Source organism: Akebia trifoliata, chromosome 11, assembly GCF_017979445.1.
Source record: "Akebia trifoliata isolate Shusen 1 chromosome 11, ASM1797944v1, whole genome shotgun sequence".
NCBI classification, from domain to species: domain Eukaryota; kingdom Viridiplantae; phylum Streptophyta; class Magnoliopsida; order Ranunculales; family Lardizabalaceae; genus Akebia; species Akebia trifoliata.
In genome coordinates this window covers 42,016,603-42,037,594 of record NC_141385.1, presented here as the reverse complement: position 1 = coordinate 42,037,594, position 20,992 = coordinate 42,016,603, and the positions used below count along the sequence as shown (strand labels likewise).

The following is a 20,992-nucleotide window of genomic DNA, read 5'->3' as shown; positions in this document are numbered from 1 at the left end:
GAAGAGTAGTCAATACTTTAGTCGACGAATTCAATTCCAATAGGCTTGTCCAAATTTCATATCGCTCCAAGGTCAAGAAAACTATACATGAGAGGGAGATCCACCAAGTCTTAAAATGAGTAGCAGTAGCTTGGGTACTAGAATTAGTATAAGAGAGTAAGGTGACAGATGTGTTCACATAGGAAGATTTGGAAAGGGTAATAAGATTGCACAATGACACATTAATCATCACATTGACCGTAGGAATAGTTGGTCTGAAAAGAATCATCATCGATGCAAGAAGTGTAGTTGATATCCTATTTCTCTTAGCAACTGAACGAATAGGGGTGCTTGGCAGTTGGAGCAAGCCAAAGTCAGCGTTTATGGGTTTAATGGGAGCCTAGTATCCTTGGTAGGAGAGATCACATTACCTATGACAACAAGACCCGATGTGGTAATAACTAGGTTCGTGGTTGTAGAAACAAGTTCTGCATACAACATTACGCTAACAATTATAGATGGGGCCATTGATGGAACATATGTCAGCGATAGAACAGGTGGAGGAAGTGGATCTTGGGAAGAAGGAATGCATAAAACCTATGTGGGGTCGGGACTAAAAAATAAGAAAAAGATGACATGGTAAACTATCTGAGAAAGAATAAGGATATCTTCACTTGGTCACTAGAAGACATGCACGGAATAGACCTACAAATCTCAAGCCACCACTTGCAGGTTGATCTTGGGTTCCAACCTATTTGGTAGAAACCTCGAAGATTAGCACTTAGACTTAAGCAAATGGTCAACGAAGAAGTTGCTAAGCTACTCAAAATTGGCTTCATTAGCGGGTGCAATACCCTACCTGGATTGCCAATATAGTGGTGGTTCCTATGAAGAACGATCGAGTGCATGTATGCATCAACTTTACCAATCTCAATAAGGCATGTCCAAAGGATGAATTCCCTCTTTCAAAGATTGATTGGATGAGACCCTGGAAAACTCAAGAAATTGGAAAAAAAAATCACAAGAAACATGAAGGAGAAGAAACTAGAGAAATGAGGGATTTTATAGGGAAAGATGCACCAAGATACGATCCCTAACCAATGAATTAGGTTATCAAGAAGAAAGGACTCATAATGAGTAATCCCTATCATTAATGTGCTTCAAGATCGAGAAAACCGAGTGATCTGTATCTCGAAATGAACTGATAAAGAAGCACCACATGGAAAACCCTTTAAAAGGTTACCCATTCAGAAAGCCAAGTGTCAATACAGAATGTATGTGCATAATGATACTAGCCTGCGACGATGGAACAATGAAATAAAAACATGTGGATCCACCGATAAATGCATGCCTTGGGAACACACGACCGACAAGATAGTTGCCATTTCACAAACTCAAGGTCAATGCCAATATAGTCCAGGTGGAGAAAAGGTAAGTTCTCAAAAGAATGGGTTGCACCCAAACTTTCCAGAGGGGGCGAGGATTATGATAAGCCTCCAAACAAGTCAAAGGTTTAGTCAAAGATTGGGGACTTGACCTGTTAGCTTAGAAACACTCGGATCAGAATTCGAACAAGGATGCTCTGATGAAACTCCAATTAACGTTATTCTGTGAAGAAGAATAAGAACACCAATCCTTGATTTTTGGTGATTCAGTACTTAATCCAAGGGAGGATTCCTATCCAAAAGATGTACACGAATCAGATCCCTATACTAATGGGGATAAAGGAGGTAATGTGTAAAAGATCAACTAGCTCTCTTATAAATAGGAGGGAGATAGCACACACAAAGGTACGAAAATCCTCTTTAAAGAAAACTCTTATATTTTACTCAGAGATCTAACTTAGGCATTAGAGGTTATGTGGCATAGGTACAAGGAGATATCCAAAGGATTGGAGACCAATCCACTTAGTATTTGCAAATATCGAGGTAATCACAAAACTCACCTCTGCCATTATGATTCTTCTGATCTAAGATTTTGCCTTGATCTATTGTTTACACAATAAAGAAAGAATAGTACTTTGCTCAAATGCAACTTCTTCACTATAAGATTATCGATCCTTCTCTCTTGGCACACCAACAAATTGGGTAAAAGGAGCAGCTACACCAACTCAAAAATTGCTCCTCCAAAGAGCAAAACTCCTTGTGATATGTAGATTCTTCAATAACTATACCCAACCACCAATAATTCAAAGAAGAATCCCAGAAAATCAAGAGAAAAAATGGAACCAAGAAGAAAAGTTTCAAATAAGTTTTATAGGAACAAAAACCAAGATCAATTTTAGGAATCTAGGACTAGTAATATAAAAAATCATATAGATATCCCCCCCCCCCCCCCCCCCCCCCCGCCCTCAAAACAAAATTAATAATAATAAAAAATCAAAAAAAATCAAAAAAACAAAACAAACAAACAAACAAGCAAACCATTTATCCAACCAACAAGGATGCAAATCTGCAACACTGCCATTCCTTTTAAATTTCAAATTTATGCATTAAACTTTATTTTTAGTCCCAAACCTCAGAATATTATAGATTTGAAGTGTAAAATAAATAAATAGTGCGTTCTTATTGTTAGTATATCCTTGGACGATGCTTTGAAGAGTGACTCATATCCCATCTCCCCTTTACCTTTCATACATGCTTAAAGTTTTCGATTTTAGAGGTGATGTACATCCATTTTAATGTTGTTGTATCAATCCGTGTACGAGAAAGAGAGAACTTGGTCTGGGGGACAAAAGTTAGCAGGGAGGGGTTACAAAGTGTGTGAACATATGAGTATGTTTATGTGAGTTTACCGATCTCGACCCATCTATATATGGGCTGAGATCCGTAGACTCATGAAGGTGAAGTCATATCTTCACACACAATCTCAACCGAGTATATATGAGATCCAACAATTGAGATTTAACTTAGAGATCTGTAATATATTCTCAAGATACATCTTTTATTCTAATCATTGGATCTCACATATACACGGTTGAGATTATTTGTGAACATATGAGTTCACTTTATAAGATTAAATCAAAATCTGAAATATTGATTCTCAAAATAAATGCGAAAATAAAATCAAGAGAATCAAATCTGAAAAATGCCCAAAATCCATATAAATAAATACCTCCAGCCATTGATTTTGATCTTCTTACGCTGCAGATCTGTCAATCACGATTTGGTACTTCCAAACTCGGATACACTCATGTTAGATGGTGTAGACTGAAGAAGATTAAGAGAAAGTATAGAGTTTGGGGATCAAACGGTACTTTTTATAACCAAACTTGGTCAAGGCTTCCATCAAGCACTCGACCACGTTTTAGTTTGTTGCCACAAACCAGATCTGAAGTGGGTCACATTACCTAACTAGAGAAACGTGTTGGAGGATCGTGGACCACCTCATGAGCTCCGAAAATGGTGGTTTTAAACCATCCATCAAAATCGGGGCCAACATTCTCCAACTTGGTCCATAGTACAAAAGTCATATCTTAAACCCATCGATAATCTGTATTAAGTAATAAATACATGAATCATAGCGATAAGTCCTCTAATGACGAGTATTACCTTCTATGTAGTACAATGTATTTATTTCTTAATATTATACTTTATGTGGTAACATTTCTTAATGAATAAACCCTATGTTTATTCTAGTCCTACACAAATGAAGTTTCTCAAAATAAATTAAGGTGCACATAAATATGAGAAAACATCATAATTAGAAGAGTTTCATTAAATAACATTGTTCATACAATGAAGAAACTACATAATGGAACCACGTCCCATATTCACTACATGATCTTTGAATTTCAACGGTGGCATGCCTTTAGTCAAAGGATCAGCGATCATCAATTTAGTGCTAATGTGCTCAATGACCACTTTATTTTCTTTAACACGTTCCCTTATGGCTAAATACTTAATGTCGATGTGTTTACTTCGACTTCAACTTTTATTATTATTAGCCATGAAAACAGCAGTTGAATTGTCGCAATACATTCTCAATGGCCTAAAGATAGAATCCATAATTCTAAGTCCAGATATGAAACTCTTAAGCCATACACCATGCGAAGTAGCCTCAAAACAAGAAACGAACTCAGCTTCCATAGTGGAAGTGGCAGTCAAGGTCTGCTTGGCACTTCTCCATGATACAGCTCCACCGGCCATCATAAAAATGTAACCTGATGTTAATTTGCGTGAATCAACACAGCCAGCAAAGTCCGAATTTGAGTAGCCAATTACTTTCAGATTGTCCGTCCGTTTATACATAAGCATGTAATCTTTAGTTCCTTGAAGGTACCTCATCACTTTCTTTGCAGCTCTCGAGTGGTCTAAACCTGAATTACTCTGATATCGTCCCAACATTCCTACAACAAATGCAATGTCAGGTCTTGTGCAGACTTGAGCATACATTAGGCTTCCAACAGCAAAAGCATATGGAATGTTTTTCATTTGTTCCCTCTCACGATCATTCTTCGGGCATTGGTTCAAATTGAACCTATCACCCTTCAATGGGAGCAATACTTGGTGAACAATCCTTCATCCGAAATCTCTCTAAAACTTTATTGATATAGATTTCCTACGACAGACCCAAGATACCTCGAAATCTGTCTCTATGGATCTTAATGCCAATGACATAAGATGCCTCACCCATATCTTTCATATCAAAATTTTTAGAGAGAAATTGTTTCACCTCATTGAAAGCGCCCTCGATCCGTAGGGTACGCGGATCCACTTTTGACCCTTGAGGTTTGGGAGTCGCCACCTAGTTATTGTGGTCTAGGAACCAAACTGACTCTAACATGGATAAAAAGAACTAATCTACCATAAAAAAATTTGAATTCGGGGATCAAGTTACGGGGTTGGAAGGTGTTAGGCACCAACCCCGCCCGGCCAAAGCCGGTCTCTACTAACTTCCCAAGTAAATTACATTGCTAAAACCTAGATAAAAATAAATATAAAAAAATACATACATTTCCGATAGCAAGGATTTTGCTCCCTCAGATCTGACAAAAAAAATTCCTTGTACTGTACTCCCTTGCTTCGTTCTGTCTCCAGATTTGACTTCGGATCTCCTAGATCAAGGTATCTCTTTGTTTCTGAATCTGAACTCTTCAAGTTTGTTGCGGATTTATGGGTGTTTTTGGAGGGATTTTAGGGGTTTTCTAGACTAAAATTGAAGGGGGGATGTTAGGTAAGGAGTTGGGGCTCCAAAACTAGGGTTTATGGGAGGCTAGGGGAGCTTCTAGACCTACTTCTCTTAGGGTTTATGATTTGATACGAAAATAGAGTGTGAGCACCTCTATTTATAGATGTTTTTTAGGGTTGATTTGGATAGAGTTAGTGTTTAATTAGAGATCTTTCAATTAGAGTTGTGTTTTAATTAAAATTGTCTTAGGTAGAATTGTGTTTTAATTAGAATTCTTTTAGGTAGAATTGTTTTTAAGTTAGAACTCTATTAGATAGAGTTATTATTTAATTAGAATTCTATTATGACTTTTGGTCTTATTTGATTGACTTTTAATGTTTTGACTTTAGTCTTAATTGATTGACTTTTAATATTTTGACTTCAGTCTTGCTTAATTGACTTTAATTTTGACTTCAGTTTCACTTGATTGACTTTAATACCTTGACTTTAGTCTTGTTTGATTTACTTTTAATTTTTTGAGAACCCCCTTCCATTATTTCTTTAATTCTTTGGACCCCCAAATGGAGGGGTCCTTAAAGAAATATCCCACGAACCCTCAACAATTTTGCCTGAGAGTCCGATTAATCGATTTTTAGGTTCAAAATTTTAAATTAATTTCATTAATGTTTTACTTTAATTATTTAATATTTTATTTATTAATTTCGGAATTTTTTATCATGAAAATTGTGAAATTACCGTTTTGCCCCCAGAGAGGACTTTTCACGTTTTAGGTCAGTTTTTAATATTCTAGGATGTTTTAGAATCGGTTTTTCATAAGAAATTCAATGAGAATGTTGGTTTGTGTCATTTATGAAAATTTTTATGTGAAATGGTCGTGAACTTTATGAGGGGCATTTTCGTAATTTTGTCGAATTCTGTGAAAATTGACGAAATGATTTATTTGGTTTCGATTTGTTGTTTTATGTGTTTGAATGAGTTTTCCTAAGCGTAACGTAGGCTCTAGGGTTGTTTTGAGGTTAGGGGTATTTTGGTAATTTGATAGTTTTTAGTGATTTTTATCGTGAAGCTTCTTTTTGGTTTGCAAGATGATGATTTCTATGTTTCTGGGGTCGTATTTACCTAGCGTAGCGTGATTTTTAAGGTTTTGTTAGTTTGAGATACCTCATCCGGATTACTGAAACACATCTGGTAACAAAATAAAGCAATGGAATACACATTCATCATTGGGAATCATTGCGATCGGGTTGACGAGTTGATTAATCAGGCGAGTGCAAAAATGGGGTGTCTACACTCATGCAGCAAACTCTTATCATTGGTTGCTAGCAAACTATCATCCACATATAAAACAAGAAAATAAATTTTACTCCCACTGACCTTCTAGTATATACATTGATCCATAATATTTTCTATAAAATCAAATGAAGAATTTACATTATGGAATTTTAAATACCATTGGCGGGATGTTTGTTTTAAACCGTATATGGATTTCTTAAGCTTGCAAACCAATTGCTCACCATCACTAGAGGGGAATCCTTCAGGTTGTTTCATGTAAACCTCCTCCTCTAGATCTCCATTAAAAAATGTCATTTTCACATTCATTTGTTGCAACTCTAAGTCAAAATGGGCTACTAATGCCAAAATAGCACGCAAGAAATCTTTTTTAGATACAGGAGAAAAAATCTCCGTGTAATCGATTCCTTCCTTTTAAGTGAATCCCTTAGCAATGAGTCTTGCCTTGTATCTCTCAATGTTGCCTAATGAGTCTTTCTTTATCTTAAAGACCCATTTACAACTAATGGTTTTTGTACTATTAGGCAACTCAACAAATTTCCAGACTCCATTACTCTTCATAAAATTCATCTCTTCCTCCATGGCATTGTACCATAATTCTGATTCTTTGCAACTCATACCTTGCGAAAAAGATTCAGGATCATTTTTGACTCCAATGTTGTAGTCAGATTCTTACAGATACACAACATAATCACTAGAAATTGTTGACTTCTTAGTTCTAGCAGATCTTCTTAATATCGTACCATCATCTTTTTCGGAAGTATAAGGTTCAACTTGTTGTTCAGAAGTCTCGGGCAACTCTTGAACAACTTGATCTACCGGAATGTTGTTAACAGCTTGTGGAACTTCAATGATTGATTGTTCAACACCAGTTTGTACTTGAGGGGCGCTATGAACAATAACCAATATATCACTTGAAGTAGAAGGTTGAGACTCTGAATGATCATTCTCAGAATCAATAATCCTGATTTGATCGCTCCCACTGATCAAGTTATTTTCAAAAAACTTTGCATTTCTTGATTCTACAATCCCAGTGCTATAAAATGGATAAAAAAAATCTGTAACATTTAGACTTTTCAACATATCCAATGAAATACGCACTAATGGTCCTTGGGTCCAGTTTCTTTTCTTGTAGATTATAAATTCTTACTTCAGACGGACATCCCCAAACGCCCATATGTCGCCAACTCGGTTTCCAACCTTTCCATAATTCAAATGGCGTTTTAGAAACAGTCTTGGTTGGAACTCGGTTTAATATATACACTGCCGTCTTAAATGCTTCAGCCCACAAGGAATTAGAAAGATTGGAATTGCTTCGCATACTCCGCACCATGTCCAATAATGTTCAGTTTATTCTTTCTGCTACACCATTCTGATCTGGTGAACCAGGCATGGTGTATTGGGCAACAATCCCATGTTCTTGAAAAAACTTTGCAAATAGCCCAAATGCTTGTCTATTTTCTGTGTATCTACCATAATATTCTCCACCTCTATCTGATCTCACGATCTTAATTTGCTTGCCGCATTATTTCTCTACTTCAGCCTTAAAGATTTTAAAGGCATCTAATGTTTCATTCTCATTATAAAGCATGTAGAGATACATATACCGTGAATAATCATCTATAAAGGAGATGAAGTATTTCTGACCATGTGAGTCCATGTCTGGACTACATATATTAGTGTGTACGAGATGAAGTATTTCTGACCATGTGAGTCCATGTCTGGACTACATATATCAGTGTGTACGATTTCTAATATGGTCAAACTCCTTTTAGCACCTTTTTTTGACTTGTTGGTCTGCTTTCCCTTTATACAGTTTACACAAGTCTCAAAATCAGTAAAATCCAGAGTAATAAGTACTCCATCATTTACTAATCTTTTAATTCTTTCTATGGAGATATGACCTAATCTCCGATGCCATAATGTAGAGGAATCCTCATTAATAACACATTTTTTAGTGCCAGTTTGAACATGCATAGCATTATAAGTGGTATTGTTTTGTAAATTAATGCAGTAAAGACCATCAGACAAAATATCATTCCCAACACAATCAAATTTATAAAATAAATTAAATGATATTTATGAAAAGTGAAAAGAATATCCAAAAGGTATAAGTCTTGAAATTGAAATCAAGTTTCTAGAAAAACTTGGAACATAAAAGGTCTTTTCTAATTTTAAAACGAAACCATTACTTAAAGTTAAACAGCATGTCCCTACAACCTCCACATGTGAGTCCAACTTGTTTCAGGATAAGATGCTTTGCTCACTTCCCACTAGCTTCCTTAGGTTTTGCAAACCCTGCAAGGAATTCGAAATGTGAATTGTTGAACCAGAATCAATCCACCATGTGTTAATATTTACATTAACCATATTAGATTAATAACAAACAAATGAGATTGAATTACCTTTGTCCTCAAGCCATTTCTTAAATTTGATGCATTCCTTCTTCACGTATCCCGTCTTTTTACAGAAAAAACACTTGAAATTTTTCTTAATATCAGCTTGGGGAGGTATTTTACCTTTTCCTTTTTGATTAGCCTGAAATTTGCCCTTTCCTCACGTAGTCAGCATTGCACTCTCACCAGTTCCATCATTAGCATTCCTTCCTCTTGAACACACAAGGTCATGAGTTCATTAATTGACCATTTGTCTTTATATGTGTTGTAAGAGATTTTGAAGGGCACGTATTGATGCGAAAAGGTATTCAAAATGTAATGCACCAGAAAGGATTCCGACATTTCAACCTCGAGATTCTTTAATTGAGCGACAATATCCCTCATATGCATGATGTGCTCACGCACACCTTTGACATTGGTGAACCTTAGGGATGAGAACTTTATGATTAGGGTACTTGCAAGTGCCTTCTCTGAATTGACGAATTGATGATCAATGGCTTTCAGTAAGTCCCGGACATTATCACGCTGATCTACAGAACCACGAATACTAGCAGAGATTTTTGTCTTAATAAATATTACGCTGAGGCGATTAGATTGCGCTCATTTTTCATAAAGCGTAATGTCCGCTGTAGAGTTGGTAACGAAAATTACAGGTGGTTCATCTTTCCTAATAGCATAATCAATGTCCATCCATCCTAAGTGAAGGAGAATTCTCTCTTTTCCATATTTTATAGTTATAACCCTTTAATTCGGGAATATCACATCGGATATCAGAAAAATTCGCAGTTTGTAAAGCTGCAAAAATTATATATTTATGTTAAAATTGAGACCTAAATAATTTATGTTTTACCAATGTAAATCATGTTAAAAAATTGAGTCTAATGATTAAAAATTACTTGTGGGCTAAATTTTTTTTAATTCAAAAGATTCAATCGTTCTTTATGATAGAATAAATCAAATTATTTACTTAATTCATAATTATACAACGTATATAATTTGATATATATTTTATCTTAGATTAAAATTTATGATAAAACGACCAAATTATTAATTCATAATTCCTGTGGGTAAGTTATTAATAATTTGATATTTTATCCTAATTAATTATATAAATATAATAAAATTTTCTGTGGGATAAAATTTATTATATTAAGTATAATTAATTACAATTGATGTCTAAATAAACTTTATGTGATCCTAATTAATTATAATTTTATTTAATTAAATATGTTGTGACTATTCTCTAATTAACTAAAATTATATGGATCACTTAGACATTATTCATTTATGCTTAAAAATTATTTTGCATAAAAAATTAACTGAAACTAACATGTCATTATTATGCATAATCAATCCTATAATTTCAAGCATGAATTTTCATCTAAAATTTTGCATAATTAATTTAAGTAGAATAATTAATTCATTCAAACATATATAAATCTGAATAAATTGCATACAATTAAACAAACTGAATATCATATGCAAAAATAAATAAATAAATAAAAGATAGGCATGTTGCTAAATAAATGCCTAAACCATTTTAGAATTTACTTTATTTATTTATTTTATTTATAGAAATTTGTCTTCTTCAACTTTCAGTTTATCCAATTTGTATCTAATTTATATCTGATTTATATCCGATATCTATCCGATTTCTATCCAATTTCTATCCGATATCTATCCAATTTTGATCCAATTTCTATCAGATATCTATCCAATTTGAATTCGATACAATTCATCAGATAAAACTCCAAAAGATTGTTTAAAAATTACATAGAAATTAAAAATCTAATTTTTCAATCGATTTCTATCCGATTTCTATCTGATTTGTATCTGATTTCTATCCGATACAACTCAGTAGTCAAAATGGTCTCCAAATCAATATTTTAACATCAAAATATAAATATAGCAATCCCTTATCCTTATGATTTCTAACATTAATAAGCATTAAACTAAAAAATAAAATTTCATCCAAAATCCGAGAATCGCGAATTTTCGAATGCAATAAAAAATAATAATAATAATATCAAGGCAGAGATTATGAAGGCTCTGATACCAAATGTAAGATTAAATCAGAATCTGAAATATTGATTCTCAAAATAAATGGGGAAATAAAATCAAGATAATCAAATCTGAAAAATGCCCAAAATCCATATAAATAAATACCTCCAGCCATTGATTTTGATCCTCTTACGCTGCAAATATGTCAATCACGATTTGGTACTTCCAAACTTGGATACACTCACGTTAGATGGTGTAAACTGAAGAAGATTAAGAGAGAGTATCGAGTTTGGGGACCAAACGGTACTTTTTATAACTAAACTTGGTCGAGGCTTCCATCAAGCACTCGACCACGTTTTGGTTTGTTGCCACAAACCAGATCTGAAGTGGGTCACATTACCTAACTAGAGGAACGTGTTGGAGGATCGTGGACCACCTCATGAGCTCCGAAAATGGTGGTTTTAAACCATCCATCAAAATCGAGGCTAACACACTTTTGATGCATCCATGGATCCGTACATGTGTATGGTAAGTAATCGAGATATACATTAATGAGAGAATTTTCATAATAGTCATCTAAGAAAGGATGTGTGCCAAAGATTGATGGAGAAATTACTTGAACGGATCCTCCTCAAGGGAGAGGTTAGACTTACGCTGAGGCAGTGACTAGAAAGAGAACTCTTGAAAACAACTATCAGCATCTAAAACTAATCTTAAACCACTCAAAAAGTCCCCTTAAGTACCGAGTGAAATGGTTAAGGGAAGTTCAAACTATAAAGAAACAAGTCTTTCAATGGAAAAATAAAAAATTCACTAGGTTGAAAAGGGTGGCCAAGGGAAATGTTAGGCAACAAAAAATAAGAATCACAATCAAAGCCATCTTGAAAATAACAGGCTTGGATCCCCAATAAAAAAAGCTCATTGGATTGGAAGATGTTTGGGCCCAACTTAAGAAGATACTCAAAATTCATGTGATTCGTTTAAAAACTACGTGTAAAAAGCCCATATTATCCTATAGCCCAAGACTATCGGATTTCATAAAATTTGACAAACTAAGGCATCAATTTTTCATTGTTAAGTATATTTTTTCGAAGGTCCGAAACCATCATATTAATGGAAGATGGGAGAAATTTGATAGCTCAACATCAAAATTTTCAACGGCCTTGTGCCATTTAAATTTGGTTTCTGAAATTCATGGGTGTTGGCCCATTGAATTTTCTTGTTGAATTTTTCAATTTTCATCTAGTGAACAATCGAAACATATTCATCTAAAATTAAATGAACTAAATGGGAGAAAGGATTGAATCCATAATAAATTCAAAAAGGAAACTCTTTCACTTTTAATAATTGCCTAAATCTTTTTGGGGTGGGGCAATGAGGACCGTAGTTGACTTGATCAATCTTTCTCCATCAATTCCTTTGGCTTGTAACATACCTCAAAGGGTTTGGACAGGTAAAGATGTTTCTTTTGAGCACTTGAGAGTGTTTGGCTACAGGGCATTTGCCCATATTCCCAGAGATGAAAGATTCAATCTTGATAGCAAAGCCAAGCAATGTATTTTCATGGGTTATAAACAAGGAGTTTGGTTACAGATTGTGGGATCCAGTTAGTAAGAAAATAATACGGAGAAAAGACATATTTCAGAAAAAGTCAAAGTCTCTCAATGAAGACTGTGTTGATTTGGATAAGTTGTTCCTCCTAGTGTGACACATGATGAACATAGGACAAATGTACTAGAAGAATAGGTTGATAAAGTAAGTGAAAATAATGAGCCTACATTTGATAATGTGGAGTTAGAAGAACAACTCGAGCAAGCATCTTCAGAACCATTTGCTGAGATTCAGTTGAGAAGATCCATCAGAGAGTACCAACCTTCTAAAAGATATTCAGCTAATGAGTATGTGTTACTTTCTGATGGGGAAAAGCCAGAAAGTTATAAAAAAGTTATGCAACACGACTACAAAAATTTGTGGTTAGAAGCCATGCAAGAAGAGATGAAATCCTTACATGAGAACCATGCATATGAGTTAGTTGAACTACCTAAAGGCAAGAAAGTACTCACAAATATATGGATATTCAGGTGCAAAATTAAGCCAAACAAATCACAACCAAGGTACAAGGCACAATTGGTTGTAAAAGGGTTTAGTAAAAAAAAGGGCATTGACTTAGAAGAAATTTTTTTCACTCATGGTAAAGATGTCTTCTATCCAAGTTGTTTTGGGTTTGGTTGCCAATATGAATTTGTAGATCGAACAACTTTATGTAAATATTGTTTTCCTTCATGGTGACTCGAAGGAGCAAATCTACATGGAGTAACCAGAGGGCTTCACAGCTAAAGGCAAGGAACATCTAGTGTATCGATTGAAAAAGAGCTTATATGGACTCAAACAGGTCCCGAGACAGTAGTATAAGAAATTTGATTCATTTATGGTTGAGCACACATTTAATAAAACTACTTCTGATCACTGTGTATTTGTGAAAAAGTTTTCTAATGGCGAATTTATTATCCTCTTACTATATGTGGATGAGATATTTAATAGTTGCTCGCGACACTAGCAAAATTGACAAACTAAAGAGATAATTGAGTAAGTCCTTTGCTATGAAGGACTTGGGACCCGCAAGATAGATTCTTGGTATGAATATCTCTCGTGACAGGAAAAATGCAAGATTGTGACTATCATAAGAGAGTTATATCGAGAAGGTATTGGATAGATTTAACATGAGCAAGGCACAATTAGTGAGCTCTCCACTTGTAGGCCATTTGAAGATGAGTTCAAAGGAAAGTCTTACGAGTGAGAAAGAAAAAAAAGAAATGAAGAAAGTGTCTTACGCATCAGTCGTGGGTAGCGTAATGTACGCCATGGTGTGCACGAGACCTGATATCGCTCATGCCGTTGGAGTTGTCAGTCGGTTCATTTCTAATCCCGACAAAGAACATTAGGCAGCTGTGAAATGGATCACCATGTGTCTTAGAGGAACTACGAGAGTATGTTTGTGCTTCGACAATGGTACCCATGTGTTTGATGGGTTCACAGATGTAGATATGGTTGGTGATATTGATTCTAGAAAATCTACTTCAGGGTACATGATTACTTATTCTAGGAGAGCAGTGTCATGGCAATCCAGATTACAGAAATGTGTTGCTTTATCTACTACAGAAGTGGAGTACATTGCTATCATAGAAGCCGTCAAAGAATTGCTATATATAGATGAAGAAGTTCTTACAAGAATTGAGTTTACAGCAAAAAAAAAGTATTTGTTTTACTGTGACAGTCAAAGTGCCATCCATTTCAGTAAGAATCTGATTTGCCATTCCAAATCTAAACATATTGACATTAGGTATCATTGGATTCGTGATGCATTGGATGACAAATTGAGAAAATCCATATTGATGATAATAGGTCAGATATGATGAGAAAAGCATTGCCTATACAAAAGATTGAAGCTTATAGAAAGGTGGCAGGCTTAGTGTAGCCCCCCACATAATCGGGAGGGGGGATTTGTTAGGTGGTCCCTCTTATGTGGGGACCACATGAGCCAAAGGGTTTTAAAAACCTAGCCGACTCAATGCCTTATCAAATCTAAGAGTTGTTGGGCCGTTTGACACATAGCCATCGTTTTTTAGAGAGAGAATTAAGGTTTTGATATAATTCTTCCGTCAAAGATTGGAAGATCGTTTGTGGTCTGATCTTGATCATATTACAGTATATTGTTCTTGACGACAAGTGTCGATCATTGATTTTCCTCTCCAGTTATTTAGTGAGATCTTTCTTATTCTTGTTGAAATCCACTTTATATAGCGACGAATTTATATTTAATCCAATAATAGATATAGTCTTGATGAATTGGTAGTCTCTAGATATTTCTCTAGAGAAGACTGTGTAACACATTATCATTCATAGTTGAAAGTTTGATTGGACTAAGTCCCATGATTTTTTCCCTTTGTCGTAGAGGATTTTTCAGGTAAAAAAATTTTGGTGTCGTACTTGATTATATTTCTACATTATGATTGAGTTTATTTTATTGCTATTGACTATTTAATTTATACAAAGAGGGGTAGATAAATTCCATTATGCTTTGTGATTAGTGTTGACCCCCTAAAAGTAATAAACCCTTCTTCTTCCTTCAACAATTGGTACCATAGTTGGGCTTCACCTTCCAAATGGTAAGCAGCCAATGGTACCCATTCCTCCTTAGGTGTTTGTTGGAATTCGAAGAATTGCTCAACCCAACAAATCCAACTTGTTGGGTCTTCATGTCCATTGAAGCGAGGAAAATCTAGCTTAGCAACCTTAAGTATAGTTGAATTAGTCGATCCAACCCAACCCAACCCAACCCCAAGTTACCATTGACTCGGCCAACCTCATTTCTAGTGGTGGAGCTCTCGTCTTGCTTATGGGCACAACTCATGACAAGCTGGTCAAAATGAGAGTTCATGGCTGAAAACATCTCATGCATTTCTTTGAATACCCTCTTTTGCGCAGAAGCCAAGGATGCAACTTTGGCTTCAAGCCAACTAATGCGTTGATCCTCCATCAATGGCTCTGATACCAATATGTTGTGTGCAACTTGGTCTGATGGTTCACCTCGTCCCTTGCCTCTTCTTCTTTTGCCTCGTCGGCCTATCTTAACCAGGTTTAAAAAATTAAAAAATTAAGTGATTAAGCTGAGTTAGAGGGAGTAAGGAAATTAGAGAGAAAAAATTGGTTTGCTTCGAGGGAAAACCTTCCTCCAAAGTTATAATGAGAATAAACTTCTAATTATTTTATTTCATTCTTGACTTACATATATATATGGGTCGGGTTCCGTAGACCCCTATTACGACTCACATTGCGACACATTGTTTTGTCTTATATGGGCAAAAATGTTTGGAATGGGCTGATTTTTTGTGAGGATGATCTCTATGGTGAGGAGATCATCCTTGCCAAAAATCAGCTCATTATGAAACTTCTAGCCCCATGTTTACAAGTAGAAAAATTTTAAACAGTCCAATTTTTGTAAATCAATTTTGATGGGGTTAGAAGTTTTGGAATGGGATGAATTTTTGCAAGGATGATCCCCTCATCACAGAGATCATTCTTACAAAAAAATCAGCCCATTCCAAACATTTTTGCCCATATAAGACAAGCACTGCGTCGCAATGTGAGTCGTAATGGGGGTCGTAGGAACCCCACCCCATATATATATATATATATATATGGGAGCGGTTCGGCAGCCCTAAAGTTTGCCAAGTTTGGTGCCAAACATTTTTTGTAAATCACTTTTGATGGGGTTAGAAATTTTGGAATAGGCTGATTTTTTTGCGAGGATGATCTCTACGGTGAAGAGATCATCCTCACAAAAAATCAGCTCATTTTGAAACTTCTAACCCTAGTTTACAAGTTGAAGAATTGTGGACCGTCCAATTTTTGTAAATCACTTTTGATGGGGTTAGAAGTTTTGGAATAGGCTGATTTTTGGTGAGGATGATCTCCTCATCATAGAGATCATCCTCACAAAAAACCAGCTCATTCCAAAGCTTCTAACCCATATTTTGAAAAATGTTTGGCACCAAACTTGGCAAACTTTAGGGCTGCTGAACCGTCCCCTATATATATATATAGAACTCTTTACATGGTTAAAATCACAAAGAAATAGGAGCATCTTTAGCAACGTTAAAAAACTACTTTCTACAAAATAGTAACCAACTAGATAACAACTATGCTAACGGATAAAGCTAAACAACCTACGCCTATGCATACCCAACCTCTACCAAACATCTTCTCTAACTCCACCTAACATCTTTATTTGAGTCATTGTGACATGGGCACGTGGAACCCAACAACTTATCCAAAGGCACGTAACATTATCACTCATTTATGATCATTTTCCATGGAGACTAAAGTCGTCTCTGCGGGCCTTTTCAATGGAAAGTCTAGATACGTCCACTTCAGTGCAAAAAAGAAAACCATAGCAATTAAATTCAACCAATTGTGAGGAAAAACCTGTAAAAAAGATAACGAATGTCTCATGTATATAAAAAGAAAAAGGTCAGGATGGTTAAAAGAATGCCTACATGGAGGAAGGGAGGTTTTTCATAAAGCATAGACCCGCGTCATTGCTTAAAGGTTTCTCAGCAAGAACGATAAGAATTAGGTTTGTTCCCTTTTGAAGTCGAACAATGACATCAACCAATCCAAAAATACCTAGCATTAATTTTGATGATCTTTAAAAATGGAAAATCCGACCAAGTGTTCTTAGTATTTTATGCGAATTTGATCAACTCAAACCAGTGAGGATACTCAAATCATTTTTCACAAATCCAATCATTCTCAAATTTGAAAAAAAAAAAATTCAAAAGGAAAATGAAGTATTTGTGTGACTTCCCAGTGGTTTTCCATTACTCTTTTAAATCGAAGTATTGGTGTGAGTTCCTAGAGGTTTGCATTCACCTTTCTAAATAAATAATTAAATATTGGTGTGAATCCCTATGGTTTTCAATTATTTTTAAAAAAGTCATGATAATATGAGTTGCTAGGTGGCATACTCAAATGACTCCATGACGTGACAAGTTTCGGTGCTGTAAATATGTATCGCTCGGGATACATGATTGCACTTCCCCATAAAAAGTGCATCTAGAGGTAACCATGTATCCCAAGGGTATAGATCTACAATTTTCAAAATTGTCCACATTATAGAGTCATTTAAGTATGCCACCTTGCGAGTCAAATTATCAGGATTCTTTTCAAAAATCCGAAAATGCTGGTGTGAATCCCACAGAGGTTTTCAAACTTTTTTTTTTTTTTCAAAATTGAAAATATCGGTGTGAATCCCTTATGATTTCAAATTATTTTAAGAACTCAAGAATGTTGGTGTAAATCCTCGGAGGTTTCCAACTTTTTTCCAAAATTAAAAATATCAATGTTAAATCATAAAATAAAATAAAAAACGCAACATAAACTAACGGTCAAGGGGGGATAAACCTAATCTTGCATTCTAAAAGGAGTAAACCTAATAGAGTTGTGATAATCTAACTACCCCACATGACACACTCTATCAACTCTCCTGATGTGAGATACACGATTCGCTCGGGATTAACTTTTTATGGGGAAGTGCAATTGTGTATCCAGAGGCATATAGATCTATGACTCCCAGACTTGTCATGTCAGGAGAGTCAATTGAGTGGTAGTTAGGTTATCACTATTCAGCCTGATATCACCAATTTAACATAGGGGTATTTCTAAAATACCCTAATAAATTATTAGAGCAACTCCAATCGGCCTCTATATCTTTATATTTAGAGATAAAGACCTCATAATCAAGCTCCAACCAGTCTCTTAATATATGACACACCCTCTAAATCACTATTCACGCTCTAAAATAGAGATGTTCTCTATTTCACTATTCATCTTGTACAAATACCAATGGTGTCCCCATCATTTTACATTAATGCCATTCTTAATTTTCTTTTACATTAAAAAAAATATGTTTTAAATTTAATTTTTTGTCCCTTATTCATTTTCAATTATTATTATTCAATGTTTTTAATTCTTTTTATTAATCATTTTAAACTCAGATTTAATCAATTGTCCGACCAAATTCGACAAAAAATTGTAATAAAAAATAAGTTTGATCATAAATTTTTTTTTTTTGAAATAAATAAAATTTATATATATATATATATATTTCTACTAAATATAAGATGATCAGGCCAAATTTGATTCTCATACAATTGGTGGATTTTTATTTAAATTGGGGTGTAACAAATATAGTTGAGTTGCCAATAACATTTTTTTTTTTTTTTTTTTATATTTAACTTGGGGTGTAACAAGTAAAGTTGGATTGTCAATAGCAATTTTTCTTCTTTTTTTTAATATTTAACTTGGGGTACAAGTCAAATTAGGTTGCCAATAACAAACTTTATATATTTAACTTGGGATGTAATAAGTAAGGTCGGATTGCCAATACCAAATTTATTATTTTTTATTATATGAATAGTGAATTAAGATGTGAATGGTGATTTAGAAGTTGGGATCCGTTGGAGTTCATTTAGCTTCAGAGTAAACAATCATCTCTAAAAAAAAAAAAAAATAAGAATATGCCAAAATAGATACACCCATTGGCGTTGCTCTTATAGATGTTTTAGGACATGGTGTTAACACTGACACTAATATAATGCTATAAAAAAAAGGTTTCTATTGACACAAAAACCATTACTTATAACACACCAATCTATATGTAGACTAATTTCAAAAAGATTGGTGTGTTGTCAGTAAAAGTTAGTGTAAGAAATAGGAGAATAAATTTAGAGAGTTTCTATTGCCACACCAACTTATACTAACGGCACCCCAAGATGCATGTTATTTCTGTGGTGATTTACCTAAGAATTGGAGTGCTCTTAGTAAAGCTTTGTGTGGTAATAGAATCTCTCTACATTTATTGCCTACAAATATTTTAGTCAAGCAAAGCATAGATTGTGACCAATTGATGTAAATAAAGACAACTCTCTGGTAAACAACTTGGAGTCAAACTTGGCAACTAATCCTTGACTAAATAGGATTTTTTAAATAAATCCTTAGCAGAAACAGCAAAAGGACCAAGAAAGATGGAAAAAGGGCCAATAGTTGCAGAAACTGAGTAGCTCAAAAGTAATTGCCCTTATCTAATTCAAGCTTAAACTAATCCTTTCCATCAACTGATTGTTTAAAAGGGGTTTCACTGCTTAGAAATGTAGAGTCTAGTTAATATCTGGTATTTGAAATAAGAACTCTTATGTTGGTTCAATCTTCCAAGGAAGAGTGACAGAAAGAAAAGATTGATTGAATCTGGATATCCAACTAGTCTGTTTAAAAAAAAAAACAAAGTTTTCTTAATGAAATTGAACCATGAACTTCTACAATATTAGTCATGAAAAAAGAAATAGATGACAAGCAGAAAATGACCAAATCAGAAATTAATAGAGAACATGACACAAAATTTTGCAACACCACACACACCCACACATATATACAAGGAACAATTGATGTTAATTTTGATAGAAATGAACCTGAGATCATTGCTGTCTATTTGTTGGGTCTGCATGACTCCGCTGATGCCAACTAGGGAGAGTGTCAACACTCTTGACAAGCTTCTTAGATGGCATTCAGGGAGCCAGGCAGACACTTGCATGAATTCCATTAAGTCCTGATTATGATCCAGAACCGTAGTCGTTGAGCTCCATAATCTATAAATTTCACAAAAGAATTCATGGTTACAACTAATACAGAAACATACATATACACTTAAATTGGAGAGGATTATCAAAATTGATCACAACTTAGCTCCTTGGAACCAATCCAAAAGGCAGAAATTAAGTATAAATGGGAAGTTAAATACCCCATTTAATTATACTTGATAACATGCATTTTGTAGAAAGATAAAACAGCTAAGCTTCTATTTAGACCATGTTCGAAGCTAAACAAGCTAAATCCACAAATACAAAATAACTGAATCTAGTGATACTTACAGAGGGAGCTGAACATGGGTGCGTCCGAATACCACTAATAAAATTGAAATACCTCTCTCTCTCTCTCTCTCTCTGTTAGGGAAGATTGGGTAGAATTTAAAGAGTTGTTAAGGGGGAAAACGTGAAGAGAAAAGACGAGAGAAAATCCATGTAGAAGTAAGACACACTGAGGTCCTAGAGAAGGCGGCAACAAAGGCTTCAATCTAACAAATAGTTCCACATATAGAGCCAAACCAGCCTGGGTTTTGCAGGTTAACATGTTTGGATTTGTCGGCTTATTCATTTTTATTCTCTCTCTCTCTCTTCTTTTTCTTTTCCTTTCCCTTTTCCTTTTACTTTTCCTTTCTCTTTTTTTCTTTTTTTCTTTTTTTCTTTTTTTTCTTTTTCTTTTAGAGATCTCCTATTGGCACTCCCAACTTTTTATTATTACATCCCAACTTCTTAAATTATTTCTCACACCCTGATTAAAGATTTAATCACACATTTCAAACATTATAACACTCGTTCAAAAATATTTCAGTAGTTATCTAGAATTATAATTAAAGTCATATAACATCCTAAACCCATAAATAAAAAATATTTAAATTGTATGCACTTAAGGTGTTTGGAGAATTGAAATCCTCCTCCCACACCATGAGGCATGTAAACCACAATTCAAGGCATTAAATTTTTAAAAAAAGATATTTCAAGCATTAATGCCTTGTATTGTGG

General features: G+C 34.6%; 1 long non-coding RNA gene and 1 pseudogene across 1 annotated transcript; both read right to left on the bottom strand.

The window, feature by feature from the left end:
* Window positions 1–3,905: 3,905 nt before the first annotated feature.
* On the bottom strand, window positions 3,906–4,412 carry LOC147391769 (secreted RxLR effector protein 161 pseudogene; annotated as a pseudogene).
* A 10,374-nt stretch (window positions 4,413–14,786) lies between these two features.
* Window positions 14,787–20,557, bottom strand: LOC147391768 (uncharacterized). Its single transcript, XR_015182516.1, has 3 exons — window positions 20,282–20,557; window positions 19,823–19,999; window positions 14,787–15,419 (listed from the first exon to the last, which is right to left on the bottom strand). It is a non-coding gene; the product is annotated as an uncharacterized LOC147391768 (long non-coding RNA).
* Window positions 20,558–20,992: the final 435 nt, after the last annotated feature.